Below are 13,953 nucleotides of genomic sequence, written 5' to 3' on the forward strand. Positions count from 1 at the left end.
AATAGAACTGCTGAGCAACCCCCGATGCTTCCGTGGCCCCAGACATGTTTTGTTGCCCATAACCTATTTGAGAGGTGGTTCCTTCCTGGCTGAACCTGCCAGTGTTGCCATGTCTGCTTCCCTTCTTCCTTCATTCTCTTCTTCCCTCTTTTTTTTTAATCCCTTTTGGTGTGTACACGTGTGCTTGTGTTTATGTGCCTGTAGAGGTCAGAAGTCAAAGGTCAACTTTGGGTATTGTTCCTCAGGAACCATCATCCATTTTTTTGTCTGTTTTTCTTTCTTTTTTTTTCCTTTTGGTTTTTCAAGACAGGGTTTCTCTGTATAGCCCTAGCTGTCCTGGAACTTGCTTTGTAGACCAGGCTAGCCTCAAACTCAGAGATCCACATGGTTCTGCCTCCTAAGTGTTCGGATTAAAGGCATGTACCACCACCACCCAGGTTATCTACTTTTTCTATTGGCCCTGAACTTGTAGAGTAGGCTAGGCTGGCTAGCCAGAGAGCCCTACAGATCCTACTGCCTCTGTCTCCCCAACACTGGGATTATAAGCACTTTGTTAACACTTCCAACTATTGATGTCATTTCTGGGGATAATCCTAGTGTTTCATGGCAAGCACTTCACTGTCTGAGCTAGCCTTCTTCTCTCATTTACTCATGTTTGTTCCTCACCTCCCATCCTCATCTCTCTCACTAGATGACACCACTGAGTATGGACCTGTAACACCGCATGTCAGCCGTCATTCATACGCTGCCCGGTAGAACACTGCTCCAACTTGGCTGGGGGTATCTGAAGGGGAAAGCCAGGACTTGTGACTAGGCCCCTGGAAGTTTCTCAGACTTCTGTGGTCTTCCAGGGAGACATCCTCACCCCTGGATGGTTCTGGGATCCTGTGCTTTTAAAGATGTATTTCATTTTCCCTGTCACTTGGTAATAGATGGAGCCACAGGGGGCATCTGGGTCAGATGGTCCATAGGAGCCGTTGGAGCCCAGCTGGCTTCCAGAGCCGCTGGCAGCCGCGAGCATCGGAAGAAAAGTTGCCCAGTCCTGTTTCCCAGGAGGATCTTTGTCCTCCTTTTGCAGAAGCGATGGATTCCTGCATCTGCTCTGCTGGGCTGGAAGCAAAAACTTTCAGATTTCCTCTGGTTGAGGAACTTAAAATGGAACGCTTTCCATCAATTCTTCCAAACTAGACTTTGTAGCCATTTTCTATGCATGGAAACACACTCCATGGGGACCCCTCTGGTGATGAATTTTAAAGCTTTTCATCCCAAACACTGTGACCTCTTAAAGACCAGAGGGTGTGGGACCGGGACGGGGTTCACGGGTGTGGGTGAGAGAGAGGTGCGGGTCCTCAGCTTCACTGGGTCACAGGGTTGTTTAAACACCCAGGGAGGGGGGTGGGGGTGGGGGCGGGGTGATCATTCCTTTGGGCTCCATGCAAAAGCTCAGAAAGACTGAAGAGAACTGACTCCCAGCAAGCTGGCGTTGTCTGTGGGAGGTGGAGATCTTGTGTATTGTTTCATTATCCCACAACAAAGAGCTAATAATGAAGATAAACAGATGTGACACTCCTCTGTGTGAAAGCCTGCCTCCGACGGCAATTACCCTCTATCTTTAGAGGAGACACAGAGCTGTTTTCCAGCATCAGAGCTGGAGGATGACAAGACCTTGGTCCTGATGGGGCAGGGACTTTACAGACCCAGGCACCCTCCGCCTTTCATTTTGTACAAGCAGGTTTTTTTTCTCTCCTCTTACTTTTTCTGGTTACGAAACTAATATGCAATAATTATAAAAATTAGAAGTGTAGAAATAAATAGCCAAGAAAACTTCCCCCTTGTCCCCATTTAACCCCTGCATAGGCAGATATCGTCAGCTTGTGTATGTAACCTTCCTTTTTTTTTTCCTCTATGGGAGTTTTCAAACCCATGTTTTATATGAATATATATGAACTTATTATTTTTAATATTCTTTCAAGACAATGAGATCAACCTATAGGCTGAGCATCCCTCTTCCGAATGGTTCAAAACCTGAAACTTTCGGAGTAACACGATGTTTGTTGCAAGTGGAAAATTCCTGCTCTCTTCCTGTATGGAAATCTCACGTCATACACAAAAGTCTTCTAAATACCAAATAGAACTATATGCAGAGAAGAGTGTTTCTAGAGTTCGTGTAGTCCCATACAGAGGATGGCTTTTTCATTTAAACTTGGGTCATAACCACAAGGTAAACCTCAGCAAATATTCCCAAATCTGAAACACTCAAAAGGCTGTACCAACTTCTGGGACGGCGAGCGTTTAGATAAGGGGTCTGAACTCCATTTAGATGCTGTGACATCTCTATGGATGCAGCCTCCTCTGGAGCAACATGTGCGATGTGCTGTTGCCCCTTGTCAGTTGTACAAGGAGCAAGATGGATTCTAATTCCTGTGCACAAGCTGACCGTGGACTTCGGGAACTCTGGAGCAGTTGCTACGTCCCGCTCTCAAAGGCAGGGGTGGAGTGCAGTGTCACAACTGTGTTCTCAGTAGCCTCTGGCGTGCTTGCACAACACAACCCCGCTTTGCTGGGTCAGAGGCTGAGCATCAGACACGAGTAGGAAGTGCAGTGCAGGTGCGTATGTGTGTAAGGATATGTGCGTGTTCACAGGTGCATGCATGTTCCTTTCCATTTGTACGGAGGCCGGAGTATCATATCTTAGGAGTTGCTCACTCCACTCTAGATGGGGTCCCCTGGCTCAGAGCTTGCTGGCTAGGACTGGGTTACACCGGCTAACTCACAAGCTGGAGGGACCCACTTGTCTCCACCTCCAGGCCGGGGATTGCAAACATCTACAACCATACCCGGCTTCGTGGTGATAACTGTCAGTGATGCTGGCTGTGTCGGCCTCGTTGCTGGTGAACATATCAGTCTGCAGCTCCACTGAGCATGTTAACGTCCGGTTACAGCCTTGCAGTGGGAATGGATGCTCCTCTGTAGTTCTCAGTCCGTGGTTTCAAGTTACCCATGGTCACCTGTGGTCCTAAAATAGAAATATCTATCTACATTCAAGAAGGGGGCATAGATGGAGAGGAGATAGAATATTCATGTAACATTTTAGAAGGGTGTTGTAATGGTTCTAGTTCATTGTTAGCTCTTTCTATGCCTAATTTCTAAGTTGGCCCTTGTCATTAGGCACATATGTTTAGGAAACAGTGTTGACAGTGACTTAGGCCTCATCCCTCAGAAGTCTTGGTATACATACCTCCAAAATAGAGATCCGTTTGCATGGCACTGTGCTACTTTTAAAATTATGAATAGGAGCGAGAGATAAGGCTTAGTGAGGAAGGATGCTTATGCACAACCATGAGAGACTGAGTTTGCATTCCCCCTACCCCACACACATGAAAAGTCAAGCATCACCCAGTGCACATGTAATCATAGCACCTGGGAACAGAGAGGCAAGAGCATCGCTGGGGCCTGCTATCGGCCTGTAGCCTAGCTCCGGGTATAGGGGAGTGGTAGGAGAAGCTCAACTTGCTCCTCTGGCCTTCCCATGCATATACACTATATGCACACACATGAGTGCACACACAACTATACATACAGTACTTAAATAGAGCCCAAATGGTAAACAATTCCAAGCCAGACTCCTGTACTTGATAAGAATTTTTATTTCTTCTTTAGTTGTTGTTGACTGTTTCTCAGCTGATCTGCTCAGGGGTTTTCCATCAATTTATTGGTGTGTTTAGCATACCAGGGCTATTTCCCATTTGTCACAGACATTGTAGATATTTTCTCTCAGGTGTCTCTGTGTTCCTCAAGTCTGTTTAATGACATCTTTGGCAATGCAAAAACTCAGAATTTTTATGTTATCCAATAGATTTTCTTTTATTTTCTCCTGAATTTCCTTACAGAAAAGACATCCTTACCTCAAGTGCGTATAAACGCTCTGTTTTTATGTTCATTTTAAGACAGGGTCTTCTGTACGTCAGGTTGGTCTTGAGCTGTTTTTGTCCCAAAGATGACCTTGAACTCTCAACTCTCCTCTCTTTACCTCTTGGTGTCATAGGTACATGTGGCTTCCTTTTTTTCTTTATACCCAACGCTTCTACATTTGTATCTTCTTTTACTCATCTGCAGTATATTATAGAGACAGTGTGGATTGAAGATGTAGTTTTTTTTCCCACATGAACATTTGGTTTTCCAATGTTATTACTTATTCACGAGCCATCTTTATATTCCTGCTTTGGTACCTTTTCCTCCTCTTATGGATAGGGGTTGAATCCAGGGTCTCATGCAAGCATGCACTCTACCATTGAGACAACCTCAGTCCTCCCTCTTCAAGACATAGCTCTGTTAGACAATCCGAGGGCTTGAACAGGTAGAGTGTGAGGATTGGTTACTCTCCTTATTGTGATAAAATACAGAAATAAAACACAAAGGTACGACACAAGGGTGGAAGTGCTCATTTTGCTCACACTTTGAGGGTGTATTCCACCATGATGGCAGGAGCGTGAGGCAGCAGATCCTGTTGCGTCTGCAGTGGGGACTGAGGGAGACGAGTGCTGACGCTCAGTTTACACTCCCCTCTGCATTCAATCTGGGACTTCAACTCACCGATGATGATGCCTGATGACAGTGGATGAATCTGCAGCTACTGTTAACCAATCAACATAGATCCCTCACAGATGTGCCTGGTGGCTTGTCTACTCCATGTTCCAGATCCTTCAGGCTCCCTGTACCTACACTTTTGGCTACTGGAAGGGTTCCTTTCCTTCCAGCCTCTTTCCTTCTTTATTCCACCTTCTAATACTAGGTGGGAGAGAAAGAAGGATGGAGGGGAAATGGGTGTCAATATTGGTAGACTACTTTCTGCTGATTAGGGTGTCGAGTTCCTTGGGGCAAGTTTGATCTTTGCCATGAGGATATCCAATTTCTTCAAAGGATAACAAAAACAACCAGCACCACCACCACCACCACCACCACCAGCAACAGCAACAGCAGCAGCAGGAGGGGGAGGAGCAGGAGGAGGAGGAGCAGCAGCAGGAGGGGAGGAGCAGCAGCAGGAGAGGGAGGAGCAGCAGGAGCAGCAGCAGCAGCAGGAGGGGGAGGAGCAGGAGGAGGAGGAGCAGCAGCAGGAGGGGGAGGAGCAGCAGGAGGAGGAGCAGCAGCAGGAGAGGGAGGAGCAGCAGGAGCAGCAGCAGCAGCAGCAGGAGGGGGAGGAGCAGCAGCAGCAGGAGGGGGAGGAGCAGGAGGAAGAGGAGCAGCAGCAGGAGGGGGAGGAGCAGGAGGAGGAGGAGCAGCAGCAGGAGAGGGAGGAGCAGCAGGAGCAGCAGCAGCAGGAGAGGGAGGAGCAGCAGGAGCAGCAGCAGCAGGAGAGGGAGGAGCAGCAGCAGCAGGAGGGGGAGGAGCAGCAGCAGGAGGAGGAGCAGCAGCAGGAGGAAGAGCAGCAGCAGGAGGAGGAGCAGCAGCAGCAGGAGGAGGAGGAGGAGCAGGAGCAGCATTAGGAAGAGCAGCAGGAGCAGCAGGAGCAGCAGGAGGAGAAGCAGGAGGAGGAGGAGCAGCAGGAGCAGAGGAGGAGCAGCAGCAGGAGGAGGAGGAGCAGCAGGAGCAGGAGGAAGAGCAGCAGCAGGAGGGGGAGGAGCAGCAGCAGCAGCATCAGGGGGAGGAGGAGCAGCAGCAGGAGCAGGAGGAAGAGCAGCAGCAGGAGGAAGAGCAGCAGCAGGAGGGGGAGGAGCAGCAGCAGCAGCATCAGGGGGAGGAGGAGCAGCATCAGGAGGAGGAGGAGCAGCAGGAGCAGCAGCAGCAGCAGGAGGGGAAGGAGGAGCAGCAGGCAGAGGAGCAGCAGCAGCAGGATGGGTAGGAACAGCAGCAGGAGGAGGAGGGGAGGAGCAGCATCAGGAGGGGGAGGAGCAGCAGCAGGAGGAGCAGCAGCAGCAGGAGGAGGAGGAGCAGCATTAGGAAGAGCAGCAGGAGCAGCAGCAGGAGCAGCAGGAGAAGGAGCAGGAGGAGGAGGAGCAGCAGGAGCAGAGGAGGAGCAGCAGCAGGAGGAGGAGCAGCAGCAGGAGGGGGAGGAGCAGCAGCAGCAGGAGGAGCAGGAGGAGGAGCAGCAGCAGGAGGAGGAGGAGCAGCAGCAGCAGGAGGAGCAGGAGGAGGAGGAGCAGCAGCAGCAGGAGGAGCAGGAGGAGGAGGAGCAGCAGCAGCAGGAGGAGCAGGAGGAGGAGCAGCAGCAAGAGGGGGAGGAGCAGCAGCAGCAGGAGGAGGAGCAGCAGCAGCAGGAGGGGGAGGAGCAGCAGCAGCAGGAGGGGGAGGAGCAGCAGCAGCAGCAGCAGCCAACCGCCACCTCTCTCAGGCTCTAGGATTTATACCCTATCAAGATCCCCCAGGATTTTGAATGCCATACACTTGCAGAAACTATCTGCTGTTGGCAAAATCACTCCCCCGCTAGAGCACGAGACACATCCTAGTCTGCTGCTCTGGACTATCTAAAGCGGCCCCATGTCCCACATTTGGGATTAAAAAAAAATAATCATGTAACATTTCTGTGGTTTCAAAGAAACCAAAATTCTCACGACATTCACTGTTAATCATCACAGCAGAGTTGTTAGATGCTGAGGTGTTTGGGGTTATTTCTCCGTGTGTCTAGAGTCTTCTCTTTGCTTTACTTGTTTATTCTTATGAAAATATCAGCTGCTAGAGTTGCTGTGACTTTCCTTGTGAGACTAACATGGGGTGCCCTTCCTGAGGTAGTTGTGATATCACTATATCAGATTTTTCATTAATTTAATTATTTATTCACTTTACATCCCAACATTAGCTTCTCTCCTCAGTACCCCCTCACACAGATCCTCTCCTTGTTCCCCCTCCCCCTTTCTTCTGAGAAGGGGGAGCCCCTTTGGGTCTTACCCCTTCCCAGAGCATCAAATCACTGGAGGATTAGTTACATCCTCTCCCACTGAGGCCAGACAAGAGGGCCCAGTTAGGGGAATGGGGCCCACAGGCCGACAAAAGATTCAGGGACAGCACCCGCTCCAATTGTTGGGAAACCCACATGAAGGCCAAGCTGCACATCTGCTACAAGTGTGTAGGGAGCCTAGGTCCAGCCCATGTATGTTCTTTAGTTGGTGGTTCAGTCTCTGGGATTCCCCAAGAGTACTAGATATCCCTCAACTGAAGAATGGATAAAGAAAATATGGTTCATTTACACAGTGAAATACAACTTAGCTATCAAAAACATGGATATTATGAAGTGAATATTAGCCATAGAGTACAGGACAACCATGTTACAATCTACAAACCTAAAGAAGCCAATTAAAAGGAGGCCCAAGGGAGGATGTTGAATCTCTCACAGAAGGGAAAACAAAATAGATTCCAGAGGTGGATGGAGGGAGGGAACTGGGTGAGAGAGGGGATGGGAAGGGGAGCAGGGTTGGGGAATATCAGTGTAGGGAGAGCAGGGGAGAGAGAACAGAAATTGTTGGTGGTGGGAGGGGCATCTCTAGGACTTGCCAGGGACCTGGGACTGGGGAGTGGAGGTTGAGAGGGAGGCCCCAGGATATAAATATATGGTTGACTTTATCAAAATTTAATGGTCACACCATGGCTTATATTGTTGACAAAAAAAAGTCTCGTAAGCACGGGACTGCTTTGTTACTGAAGAGTCATGACCTCTTCGTTTTTTTTTTTTTTCTTTTCCCACCCTCCCCAAACTTTCTGTTGTGTGGCTTTTCCTGGGGATATATGAACAATGTTTGTTCACCCCAGATGGACACCCATAGCAGATCAAATAAATGAATCTACCCAAGCCTAGCTGAGTGAACCAAAGAGCTTACTGGGGTCATTTACAGAGCATGAGTGACTTAAACACAGGTGTATTTCTGGAAACCCTCCCCCCAGCATGTGTTTGGACTTCTGAGACCTGAGTCCTGTTGGAAGGAGTTGGCTTGATGGTTGTGTCTCCTCTTTACAGCAGTTGTTACCATTCACATAACCTGGGAAGCCCCTTGTGAGTCTGGCAACTTCCTTAGCTTCCACAATCCCTGTCATGCATTGACAGACTTGAGAGCAAGCCAGCTCATCTCCAGGCTCCTTGGGATTTCAGCTGGGATGGCTCTGAAGGTTGGTGCACGGCAGAAGAGATGCTGTCATTCATTTTTCTCCTCATCTGGATCTTTTAATTCTTTATTCCCTTTGCTAGGGCTTTGCAGTTTCGATTGCATACAGTTGTCACTCCTCTGGGTAGATTTCCATGTTGGTTGCAAGGCTCCTGTTGCTGTTGTCACCGGGATCACCCCATTCCTTCACCCCATTTTCTAGCTAATTATGGAAGTCACTAAAACCCTGTTGGCTTTTACATATGGAGACTGACCACCATCTTGGGTAGGGTGTTACTGCTGTGAACAGACACCATGACCAAGGCAACTCTTATAAGAACAACATTTAATTGGCTTAGGACTGACTTGTCTACTCTGGCCTTTCTTTTGGGTGTCCTTTCCTTTTGATACTTGCCTATAAAAATTTTTATGTATGTGGATATTTTACCTGAGTGTATGTCTGGAACCTGAGGAGGCCAGAAGATGGTGTTGGAGTCCATGGAACTGGGATATCAAATGGTTATGAGTCTTTAGGTGGGTGCTGAGAATTGAACACTGGTCCTCTGAAAGAGCAGCCAGTATCATTTAATGAAACTAACCAGCCAGCCTACTCTAGCCTACTAGGTCTCTTTTGGATGGCTGTATTAGTGCTTGGTCCCTTGGGGACTTGTTGGTGGGTATTGTTTTAAATGACCGTCTTCCAATGGGGATCAGTAGGGACACCTGGATCTGTGCTGCCCACTGCTGGGCAAATATGGGATTCATCTTCCTACTGCATGGTCTAAACTCACTGTGTCAGAAGTTAGATGGAAAGGAGAAGAAGCTGGTGTGGGGTGTGGGGTATGGGGTGCGGGCTTTTATTTTATCAAAATTCTGTCTACTGGAAGTCTGTACCATCCCTTAGGATACTTAATTTTCCATCTTGATCAGTCTGGATTTCTCTGCTTACAGAGAGGATGTCAGCGTAGGGGTGAAGGTGGGGAAAGAGCCATTGTCCAGGCTATCTCCAGCCAACTGAGGTCAAGCTCGGCTAGCTTTGTGTAGGGCAGCCAGCAAGAGCGTCATGCTGCCCCAGGGCAGTCCAGATCCAGATCCAGATCCAGATCCAGAAGTGCACGCGGGCAGAGCCAGCTTCTGGGGTGTGGGAGGCTTTAGGAGACATCTCTGGAGTTGGCAAGAGATGGAAGGAAGGAGATGTGCTCTCATGTTAGGCGTCAGTCAGGAGAACTGATCCCCTTGGACTCCAGGGTCTATGAACCTAACCATTAAGCAGCAGGATCACATTGGAAACCAATTGAATGCTTCCAAGGAGGCAGTTAATATATTTGACTGTGGGTTAAAATGTATGTACCAGACCAATTTGGCCATCTCTTCATGTGCTTTTCAGAATGGCCTATTTTCTTCCTATAGTTGTTATATTATTATTATTATTATTATTATTATTATTATTATTATTATTAACTTTACATCCCACTCACTGCCACCCTCCTGGTCATCCCCTCCCACAATCCTTCCCCCATTCCCTTCCCTTCTTCTTTAAGTGGTTCCCTCCCCACCTGTATAATAACACCCCACCCCCTATCCCCAATCCCCACACATCAAATCAGTGAGGCTAGGCACATTCTATCCCACTAAGGCCAGACAAGGCAGCCCAGCTAGAAGAATGTATCCCACATACAGGCAACAGCTTTTGGGATGGCTACCTCGCCTCCAGTTGTTTGGGACCCATATGAAGACTAAGCTGTACTTCTGCCATGTATGTGTGGGAGGCCTAGGTCCAGCCTGTATGTTCTTTGGTTGGTTTAGTCTCTGAGAGCCCCAAAGGTCCAGGTTGTTGATTCTCTTTTCTTCCTGTGGAGTTCCTATCCCCTTTGGGCCCTTGGTCCTTCCTCCTATTCTCCATGTAAGCCCCCAACCTCCAACCTCCAGTGTTTGGTTGTGGGTGTCTATATCTGTCAGAGTCAGCTTCTGGGTGGAGCCTCTCAGAAGACAGCCATGCTAGACTCCTGTCTATAAGCGTAACAGGGTTTCATTAAGAGTGTCAGGGATTAGTGCTTGCCCATGGGATGGGTCTCAAGTTGGGTCAGTTATTGGTTGGCCATCCCCTCAGTCCCTGTTCCAGCCCCTGTGCCTGCATTTCTTGTAGACAGGACAAATTTGGGACCAAAAGTTTTGTGGGTGGGTCGGTGTCCCTATCACTTCACTGGGGTTCCTGCCTGGCTACAGGAGGTTCCACATCCCCAATGCTGTGAGTCATAGCTAAGGTCACCCTCATTGATTCTTGGGTGCCCCCCTTATCCCAGATCTCTGTCATGTCCTGGAGATGCCCCCATACCTCCTCACTCCAGCCCCTGTCAGTTGCAGATTTCCATTCATTCTCATGGCCATCTGGCCATTGCTACTGCCCTTCTCCATACGTGATCCTGCCCCATTATCCTGCCTATCCCCTCTCCCATGCAGATCCCTCCCTCCATCTGCCTCTTATGATTATCTTATTCCTTCTTCTAAGTGAGATTCAAGCATCCTCATTTGTGCCTCCCTTCTTGTTTAGCTTCTTTGGGTCTGCGAGTGTAGCATTTTATGTAGTATTTTATGGCTAATATCCACTTATAAGTGAATACGTATCATGCATCTTCTTTTGGATTTGGGTTACCTCACTCAGGATGATATTTTCAAGGTCCATCCATTTGCCTGCAAAATTCACGATGTCTTTGTTTTTAATAGCTGAATAGAATTCCATTGTGTAGCTGTACCACATTTTCTTTATCCATTCAGAATGACCTATTTTCAAATTAAATTAGATTATTTTAAACGTATCGATTCTTCAAACTTTATTGATTCTTTGTGAATTTCACATCATGAGCCCTAATTCTACTCATCTCTCCATCCCATCTTATCTACACACACACACACACACACACACACACACACACACACACACACACACACATACACACACACACATACACGATTGATCTCATATAGCTAAAATGTCACAAAATGGGAGGGGTGTGTGTCATGGAGTCATTCATGGACAGTAGCCTAAGCAGGGTACCCTTTTGTAGTGCTGTTGGCTGCTGGGGTTACGTATTGATTTCTGTCTATTGGGTACCTTCAGGCACCTGTCTGAAGGCTGAAGGTCTTGGTGTTCAGACTTCCCTCAGCTCTTGTTCCTCCCTCCCTCCCTCCCTCCCTCCCTCCCTCCCTCCCTTCCTCCTTCTTTCCCTTCCTTCCTTCCTCCCACAACCATCTTTTTGTCTTTTGATTCAGGGAATTAAATTTGAAGCCTTACATGTGCTATGCAAACTCTCTAGCATTAAGCCACACCCTCTCCCATTTAAAAACTTCTGGGTTACTCAGGCTGACCCTGGACTTGTGTTTAAGCTCTGAAACTTGCAATGGAAACTGTGGTTAGTATGTTCCTTGGCTAAGTAGAAATATGTTTTGTTTCCCGTGCACTTTTGCCTGAGTGTGGATGCCTCTCTCTGTAGGGGTTTTCTGGGACCATTAGACTTTCCTGGTGGCCCAATCCAGATGACTGACACTAAGGGTTGACATGTTCCCGTAATTCTAATGGGGACAATTCCTTGGCCAACTGAATGTGAGGTCTGCTTCAGTTAATCCGTTCTTTCCAGTTTGGGGTTGGGTTCTATAATTGTAGGGCAAATGCTGAAAATGGGGTGGCTTTTTGTGACAATAATGTTGGCTTTGTCAGTCACCCTTACACTGGGGAGACAGCACTGTTCCCAGCAGGGATTCAGCCAGCACAACCCAGTCAAGAACACAGTCTTGGCCCTCCTGTGCCTGAACACTGCGTGAGAGTGAGAAATCAGGAGTGATTTCTATTAGGGATCGGGCGCTCATCTTGGGCAGCTCTTCATGTGGGTGACTTTAGCATCTGCCCACGTGCACATCATTTCCTTTGTCTAAAGCTGTACAGTGGCTCTTTGATTTTCAATTTGAAACCCTTATCTTCTGACAGCTGGGCTGACCCGGAGCACAGTACTGGAAATGGGCTGCCATTGCAGCGTTCCTAATGGGATAGGTTTTATTTCGAACGACTGCACTGTGACAGCCTTTAGCTGCCTTTGTGGTCACAATAGCCCACTTTTCTCTCATTTAATGAGAACTGCATAGTTGAAGCCTGCCTTACAGTTCTGCCCCCATGGTAGCCTGGGTGGATCCCAGACTCATCTCCTACGACCAGGGTCAAATGGGCCAGCCACAGCCCAGCAGGCTTAGGGCAGAGGAGGAGACCTGCACCTGACCTCATGACCCAAGTGGCCTTTAGTGTGCTTTACATGACCTAGAACATGTTGTATTCAGGTCAGAATTGCTCTGCTGCAGGGTCCATGGGCTTCTGGGTTGTGGATATGCTTCCTGGATGAAGGGTCAAGGTGGAGAGCCAGGCAAGGGGCTCACTGAAGTGTCTCAGCTTTAAATGATTTGTATTTATGGCTGCCATACCACCAGGGGATTAGTGCTTAGGAAGGTTGGAGCAAAGGTGTTGGGTTCCTTCTGCCAGTGTGGCTCAGAATGTTTGGGGAACAAAGGGTCATGTCTCAGCTTAAGCCTGTGAACCTCAGGGACTCCTGTAGCCTTGGTCGGCTTTTCATCAAATGGGTAGGTGCAGATGGTCTGTCTCTGTTTAAATTATGTCAAGGAGTCTGCCCGAATGTCAGGACTTAGGCTTTTGAAACAAGACTTTCTAAAGTCTCTTTCAAAATTGTCCTTTGAAGGCTCAGGAGTGTTTTTCTCGATGGAGAGTTCTTACCAGTATGCTCATGGATTAGGGACTACCTCCTAGCCCTTCACAAGCAAGCAAGCTAGCAAGCATGCATGCAATTGAGCCAACTTCTCATGCTGTTAAAAAATTTCACTTCATCATTGGTGGTAACATTTTCCTCTGTCCTCTGACTTCTGTGAAGTGCTTGTGGGTGTGGGCCTGAGTCCATTATTGGTTGGTGCCACAGGCCTGATGCCTGGTCTGGTGCCACCTGCTCACTTACAGTCTAACTGAGAAGGTCCCCTGTGTTCCTCAGTTCTCACCCTGTGGAGTCCCTTCCTGTGGCTCTCACGGGTCCTCTGAGGTCTCATTCCTCATCTGTGTAATTTTCCCTTTGGCTGTTCCAGGCTCAAGAATGAGTGGACTGACAACTCTCTTCTGTTCTTTCATCAAGAATATATTTATTTTCTTAGTTAAAAAAAACTTGTGGTAAAATACACATAACATGAAACTCACCATCTGAGTCATTTCCATCTGGGAGGTTAGTGGGTAAAAATGCCTTCTTCATGCTGTGTGGAAGTTGCTCCCATCCCTGCAGAACATTTCATCTTATCCATTCAGTCATAACTATTAATTCCTCCCCAGCCCCAAGCAGCCACCATTTCACCTCTGTCTGGATGAATATGACATTTCTCTGCCCGTCAAGTAGACTCAAACAGTGTCTGCCATTTTCTGCTTGGCTCATTTCCCTTAACATGGTGTCCTTAAAGTTTACACCTATTGGACCTGAGCTAGACTTTCTTTCCTACTATGTACATTTATTTTTAACTCATACATAAAAGTCATTACATTTGTCTTTTAACTGATACTTTTACAAACAGAAACTATGTATATAAACTACTATGTAATGTTTAGATATATACAATGTATAAGATTTCAATTAGACTAAACATAATATATTTTCTGAAACAAGTATTTTTTGTGATGAAAGCTTTCAAAACCCTTCTAGTCCTTTGAGATATACAGACTATTACGTCCAATACTATTTATAATAACTCCTAATTGCTATCTGGCTTTCTTGTTTAAGGTTGAATAATATTTCACTTTATGTATGTGCTATGGTTTATTAACTTATTTATCAGCTGGGCACTAGAAGCA

The 13,953-nt window shown here is 47.5% G+C and overlaps 1 protein-coding gene and 1 long non-coding RNA gene across 12 annotated transcripts in view; one reads left to right on the top strand and one right to left on the bottom strand.

Moving 5' to 3' along the window:
* The window catches only part of Apba2 (amyloid beta precursor protein binding family A member 2), a 233,099-nt gene that overhangs the window by 19,851 nt on the left and 199,295 nt on the right, over nucleotides 1–13,953 (top strand). The window lies entirely within an intron of this gene.
* On the bottom strand, nucleotides 1,713–13,741 carry LOC134483612 (uncharacterized). The gene is made up of 3 exons (XR_010060407.1): nucleotides 13,312–13,741; nucleotides 10,723–10,850; nucleotides 1,713–3,016 (listed from the first exon to the last, which is right to left on the bottom strand). It is a non-coding gene; the product is annotated as an uncharacterized LOC134483612 (long non-coding RNA).

The sequence above is a fragment of the Rattus norvegicus genome, chromosome 1 (genome assembly GCF_036323735.1).
Source record: "Rattus norvegicus strain BN/NHsdMcwi chromosome 1, GRCr8, whole genome shotgun sequence".
Classification (NCBI taxonomy): Eukaryota; Metazoa; Chordata; class Mammalia; order Rodentia; family Muridae; genus Rattus; species Rattus norvegicus.